Consider the following 7,500-nt stretch of genomic DNA (forward strand, 5'->3'; position numbering starts at 1 on the left):
TACTTCTTATCGCGTATCGTTTCGATATATTTTCCTTTCTTTTCATTCGGCATGCTTCGATGGTTAAAAAACACTTCTCCTTTGTTTGCTTTTGCCGAAGGTATATCTAGTTAAGCTCTCGGCACTCCTGTTCTTTGACTCTTATCTTGTATTCTTTACAGCAAAATCAAATACTCTTCGTGAATTTCATTATTCGAAACTGCTGTTCACAGCGGCGGGCTGAATACGCCTGAATGAATAACATATTTTCTTAATCAGATTAAAAAGGAAAGCGTAAATCTATCAATAATGCACGCACATACGTATTATATAAATAAATATATACTAGAATAATATGTGTTCTTGTACTGTTAAAGTTTATACATCGAACAGAGATATTTTGCATTACTTTTAAGTCTCTTACAATTAGACCAAGATATATTATTCAAACTTATTCTTCCATTTCATTATTTTTATTTTATTCATGTCTAATAGTAATAGGCCAAAATCAATAAATTTTGATATGCATTAACTATCAAATTGAGGCGTATGCCAGATTATATTATAAATACTATACAGATTTGAACTTGAGGAATATTAATTAATTCCTCTCTAACGATTGGAACTTGCCCATTTTTGTTCGTTCAATATTGATTCGAAAACGACTGGACCGATTGTTATAATATTTCACATGAAGGTACTCTATGTGGCTAGGAGGGTTCTTAGATATGGTTTGTATTCCGAATATCTATGATAAGTATCGATAATTTATACTTCAAATAATCCGATTAAAAAAAGCAGGAGTTTCTGACCAAAGTCAACACCTTACACACTCTAATATCACACGTGCCGTTTAGAAGTTGTATTAGCATACACTCCGCAAGGTCTGGCGTTCGAAATGAATGTTTCTGTTCAGAGCGCAACTAAAGTATGGTTCTTGTCTCTTATATATTAAACTTTAATTCAAGCAAACAATATTCTGTTCCAATCAACAGTAGCTCCTTTACATAACATAGTAGACTACAATGTATCCTGGACAAAGTCATTGCGCGGAGTCGCGTGAAACTTTCATCTCGGTGCCCTGCGATGAGTCCCTCAATCAGAGCAGGAAATCGATCGATTTGATTGAAAATAGGCGAATACATCGATTCTAATTACAATGAACATGTCGAGTGTAGAACATTTGTTAATGACCATTTAATCCTAAACAACGTCGGGTCACACTGTTCTGTGTGTGTTGTGTGTGTGTGTGTGTGTGTGTGTACGATGTCAGAAATAACTTTATAATTGATGCATTGTTTTAGTTGTTCAACTGCTCTAAAAAGAGTGAAAATGGCGTTGGTGGCATACATTGACAATTACAAAAATAAATGTATTAAAAAGAACATACAGTAAACTCAGGATATGCCTATGTACATATCTAGAAGATGGATGGATGGTAAAAGACAAACTATGAATATTAGGAATAAAAAGTAGAATTGGTATTGTAAAATCACAGATATTAAGACATATACTTTAGTGCGAAAACCAACTAAACTAAAATATCAAAAAGGACTATGATATATTGTTATGTTGTGTGCATATGAATATGTCCCAAAACGATCTACAGTTTGAATATTGGAGTATATATTTTAATATCCGTGTACATGTAAATACGTGTATGTATATACGTCGTATCATTTAGTTGGTCGTTTAGAGTGTATATTTTAGCATTTCTGCAACAGTTTAACAGGAGACGATTTACGTGGACGCATCGAAACAGTTGTAGACAAACACTTCTTTTTAACAGGAGTAAATAAACACAACACATACCTGGATTATATATGAACATTTATTTTCATGATTCCGGCCGGCATATTCAGAGATGACAACGTCTTCACATCTAGGCTTCCTGAGATATCGTCGCTCCCTGCTTCATGGAGATACCAATTCCCCACTTACTTGTCCGTTGCCTCTGATGTTCAGCTAACGACTGACGAGAATATCCCCAGATCTACATCTCATTATATATATAAGACCAACAGCTGACGTAAACTCAATCTAGTTATTTGTTTATGCAAACCAAAAGTTATGTTTACATCTATTTTCTAATTTCACATTCCTTTGTAGTTGTTTATTATTTCAGCTGTCAATCCCTTTTTCTCAATCTAATCGTTTATTTTTCTTATCATAATAATCGATCCAGGGACCTCCGTCGCTCGAATCAATAATTAATAATAATGCATTGAGCCTTGGCACTGCCTGCAACTGTTAACATAGATACTGCGCTATGATCACAGCCAAAGGTCAATACATTGCAATATTTTCTTTCATAACTAATCATAATACTTATATTATTAAAAATTATTTATAATTATCAAAATATAAAAAATGAAACAAAGGAGAGGAGAAATATAAATCAATGTGACGATTTCGGTTATACAGCGAACGGTGAACACGAAAAAAAGAAAAAAAAACTACAAGAAAACACTCGATTACGGAAAAATACCACAAAAATGTGTAGCAGAAGTAAATCACAAAGATAAAAAGAACATAATATAAACTTGAGAGAACTGAATCTGAAAAACACCTTATAAACTGGGCCTTTTCCTCACAAAAGACCTCGGTTTTGCTTGATACCACACTCATAATTCTGAAGGTCGAAAAATATGAACGCTTGAAGTGAATGGCCACTAACAATATCTCGACTAGATTAATTTTAAGAGCACTTAGACTTTCCATAGGCATTTTCTATTCTAAATTCCAGTGAAGACTAATGGTCATTGCCAACGATAAATCATTTGAAAACGACTGTCGGATAAAGAAAAGTATTTGTAAAGATTATCGAAGGAGGTGCATAGTAGGAGATTAATTATATCTAAACTATAGGTAACACCGCCAGTTATCATCAGTGATTATTTTTAATGATGACCTATGTGAGAACTACTAGGACGTCTATTTTGGAAAACATATGAGACAGTAAATCGAATAACAACTGAATGCAGTAAAGCTGCCTAAATATATAAAACAAACAGACATGATTGCTTGATGATTGCAGCCCACTAAGAAATAAGTAACATTATTGTTCTCTCTGACTGCCATGTTAGCTCTCAAATTAAATGCACAACACCAGACAAACTAATGCTCTAAATCTCTCTAGCATGATGGTAATTTTCACGCACCTACACGATTACCGACTTCAACAGACAATAAGCAAGTTCCCTTTACCTTTTTCTCACAACTCGCTCAGAAATGTGTTCATCCTCTATTCTATCACCTTTGAGATATCGGAATATCCAAAATGCAGACAGACTGGAGGAGTCATAGTTGTCTCGGTTAAGATAAAATCAAAATTTAATAATTCCGCAGACGTAAATGTCCATCGCACTGCATATCGATACTCTATTTATATTTAGACTAGATATACCTATGTGCACTACGTTCATAAAGAACGTATCACCTAACATATGGCAACTTGTCGGTATAAGTAACGTTATACTCTCCAAAAATGTCCAACAAATTCGCAGGAGTTAAACATGGTTCACCTTAAAATGTGCCGCTGAAATTGCTCAAAGAAATCATCATTACCATTGTTTCCAACACAGTAAATGTTGTGAAAAAAAAACACCGTTAAGACAGCAAGCAACTATTGTAAAAATGAAAGATTCGTACGCTCGGTACACTAAGTTTTAAGTAGTTGACAGCGGTTTGATAATGACCAGTTTAGACAAAAAACATACATAGCCCTGAACTTTCTCTATCCCTCTAATCATCGATGTACTTGAAAAATGATATAAAAATCCACCTTCACAAGTCGACGGCTAAGAAACAGCTAGAAATTTCCTCTCAATTCCTTTCTATCTGATAGGCTATAAGAGTAGTCTTGATGGTCAGAAATCAGAAACCCATAGAGTTAATGCTGGCGCCCTTTAAGGATCCATCATGGGACATACTCTATTCACGATCATCATCAATGATATCCGAAATCACATTCTTAGAGTATTCGTAGATATTTATGCACACAGCCCACAATCTATGGCAACACTTAAAATGTCAGCAATGACCAATAACTTTCTGATTCTATCTTTTGATCTTGAGAACCTAGCGCAATTGGGTAAACCTTAATGCATCAATAATCAACATTTTTTTCTTTTTATCATAATCGCTTTGATTATGCTCTAATTTAAATTATACTTCTCGCCTTGTGGAAGCACCATGGCAAGACTTTCACTGCTGATCTGAAATGAAACATATGCATCAAATATGTTGCTAAAGTCGCAGGAAACATTGTTGTATCACTCTACAGTTCTAGAAGATATTTCAATGCCGATGCGCCCTAAACTGAATATTGTTGCTATATATGAAGAGAAGCTGGTCGCCTAATCCAGCCTTGATCGAATTAAAAACTTGCTTCGAGACCAAGTAAGTGATGCACTATATCCTTCCCTGCAGCGTCTCACAGAAGAGACTTTGCGAGCCTGTCTCTGCTGTACTGTTATTTTAATGCACTTGTTCAACTGAACTGTACATCATGGTACCTCTTGCCTTATTTTCACAGGATACCCTTGACTAACTTAAACCACTATATACGATTTCTCCCACTCTTAATCTGTGCCTAAATCTAAACGCAGATTCCATGTACAAACCTTATTTACCAGAACTAACCGTCTGTGGAACATTGGTCCACTTGCCGGTTTCCTTGTTGAATTCAACAGAATCACATAAATCCAACAAGGTATTGTTGAGCCGCTCGAATAAATAATCTAATCCTTACTAATTTCCACCATTAACGATTACGAAACCGCCACCTTACACACATCAACCCTTATCCTAGAATGGTATTCAGGAGTTGATAAATGGTGACCCTAAAACAAAAGTACACACATCCATTGGCACCTAGAGAAAAAAGGGCCATTTCATTAATAAACATCTCTGATGTGTAATCTGTATTAAAAGAAATAACAGTTTACTTTCTAACTGAATTTTGGCTGAGCAAACAATACTTAATTCCAGTGGTTTAATCAGAAACATCTTGAAACACCACTGGAAACAGCGGCGCTAAATGTATGTGATTTCACGGAGTTTAATACCTTGACGGAAAACTAGGACGATCACTGACAGTCTAAATTAATCTTACTCTTTTACGATAAGCTCGTGTGAAGGATGGAAAATATTTTTACTATGGTAAATATTGGCTTTCCGCTCACGTGTATATGCACATTATGGCTCTTGGTATTCCTAAATTAGAACGCTGCTTCTTATTAAGCAGGTTTTAGGGGCACATAACTTCGTTGATTTGATAATGATTCGGGTTCGAACCTGAGAAATTCATAAAATGAATAATCTTAGGAATTTGGGTTAAAGTTAATGATAGTATGATGACATATAATGAAATCGCCTGAACTCTGAGAAGCGAAAAATATTAAATGCCTCAACTAGCGCGAAATCCAGATTGTGCTTCCGCAAATAAAGTGGAAATTTATCATTAATAGGAAATAATATAACGGAGCATGAAGTGAAAAACGGGCGCAATAGAAACAATTAAATCCTGATGGATACACGAGTGAAATCATTTAAGAAATAATAACTTTTTTAACGGAGACATATTAGTTCAGTATGGCCGGAAATAATTATATCCAACAACAAATTAAATTATGGAACATGAAAACCAGTGGTAAACTTCAACATCGAAATCATGAACAGTCCTTTATAGAAATAGTAACGGTTTACTTACAATCACATATCTCCTTATATAATACAAAATATTCAATACGCACAAAGCGTCCATTGTCCTGAACATCTTATTCTCATTGCTCATTAAAAAAGAACTTAGTCTAAGATACTGCTAAAAAATTGAAGTGCATTAAAACTTCCATTTATAATTTATGTTTACGCTATATATTACTTCCATATAATGTTTGGTTTTTATATTTTTTTTTCAATCATCTTTATTCATGACAGAATATGTTTGTATCGTCGTAGCATTTTACTCCAACATAATTCAATAATTAAACCCTCGATTAATTTTTCCGGTAGAAAATTCACTCAAATAATAAAAAAAACCTTAACTACGGAGAAAAGAACTTGACCTTTTTTATCCTTCCATGTCTTAGTTTTCGTGCTTTTGGGTCAGTTTGTAAACATATTTTCCGTGTTCTGTAATACTTTTCCTATCAACATTCAGCTTAGCATTTAAAAAAACTCACGTTTATACCGTTAATACCTCGAAAATTATCACGGCTATTGTTCTGAGCAAGAAACTAAAATAATATATTATATATTTACATTTATATAGAGTTTATATTTTTTTAATCTTTCCTAGATGTTTTAAAACATTTTAAGAAGTAGATGTTTTAGGTCGGTGCGTTAATTATTATTTACATGAGAGTTTTTATTTTCGCGATGTGTGAAGTTTTGTCTGTGACTATGCCTTGTTTAAGTAGAAGTAAACTACTATTATTGCCTGGATTTATGTAAGTTACTTTTTTCTTATTATATTATAATCATTTAACACATGTGCACATCATATTTGAATTCGTTGAATTCGAAAACAAAAAAGGGATATAGATCAAGAAAAAATATTACAATCTCATTTGTAAATACATCATGCATCTGGCAAATTTCAGCTATGTCTTAGTAATGTTTCATAACATAATTACATCCTTTGTTATTAAGTAAAGTGTGGTCAACAACTCTATATTACTGTATTTTTATAAAGTAGTAAAAAATAAAAAAAAATAAAAATGATCATTGAAACATATCTATAAAAACACGGAAAATTGGTTTACGTAATATTTTCTATGAAATGAGTATTAGCAGTGTGACAGTTTTAATAAGAGTGTAGTTTATCTATGCCACACTACTTATGGTGTTCCAGAATTTAAATTGTAAATGTTTTTTTCTTAAACTAAAATCGGGTGTTGTTTTCACGTAATAAATTACTACTAGAAACCACTGCCATATTATTGAGAGGTACATTATAAATAAACTCAATAAATACGGACCGTGTTACCAAAAAAAAAAAAATACAGTCAACACGACTCAAAATTGGCTGGCCTAAATAAGCTTGATTTCCCTGATCGAAATGGTATAATTGCATAAACTGATCGTAAAAATTCTTAAAATATGAAGAGTTTTATAAGTTTCCAGACTTTTTTTTTACAAATATTTAAAACTGCAGTAAAATCTTCAAAATTCGGGATGTTATTGATGACTGACCACTTGCCATGATTTCTAGTCTTAATGAACAGCTAAACATGTATTGTAATACTATCAAGCAAAGCCTGCTTGTCACAGCTTGGGAATTTCAAAAATGCAATCTGAACATGAGGGCAATTGATCAGATCGATATGCAAAACAATTCTGTTATAATATATAAAAATGCAAATAAAACGTATGAAATACTTCAGATAGCTTTTGAACAATCTTGCATGAATCGAGCATTATTTGTGGCATAAGAGATTCAAGGTCGGCACAAGCACAGTATACATGCACATGCGTATTCTCACTGGACAAACAATAAATAAGAGTAAGAAACCAGCA

This window comes from Euprymna scolopes, chromosome 23 (assembly GCF_053919585.1).
Source record: "Euprymna scolopes isolate OS-2025 chromosome 23, ASM5391958v1, whole genome shotgun sequence".
NCBI lineage: Eukaryota > Metazoa > Mollusca > Cephalopoda > Sepiida > Sepiolidae > Euprymna > Euprymna scolopes.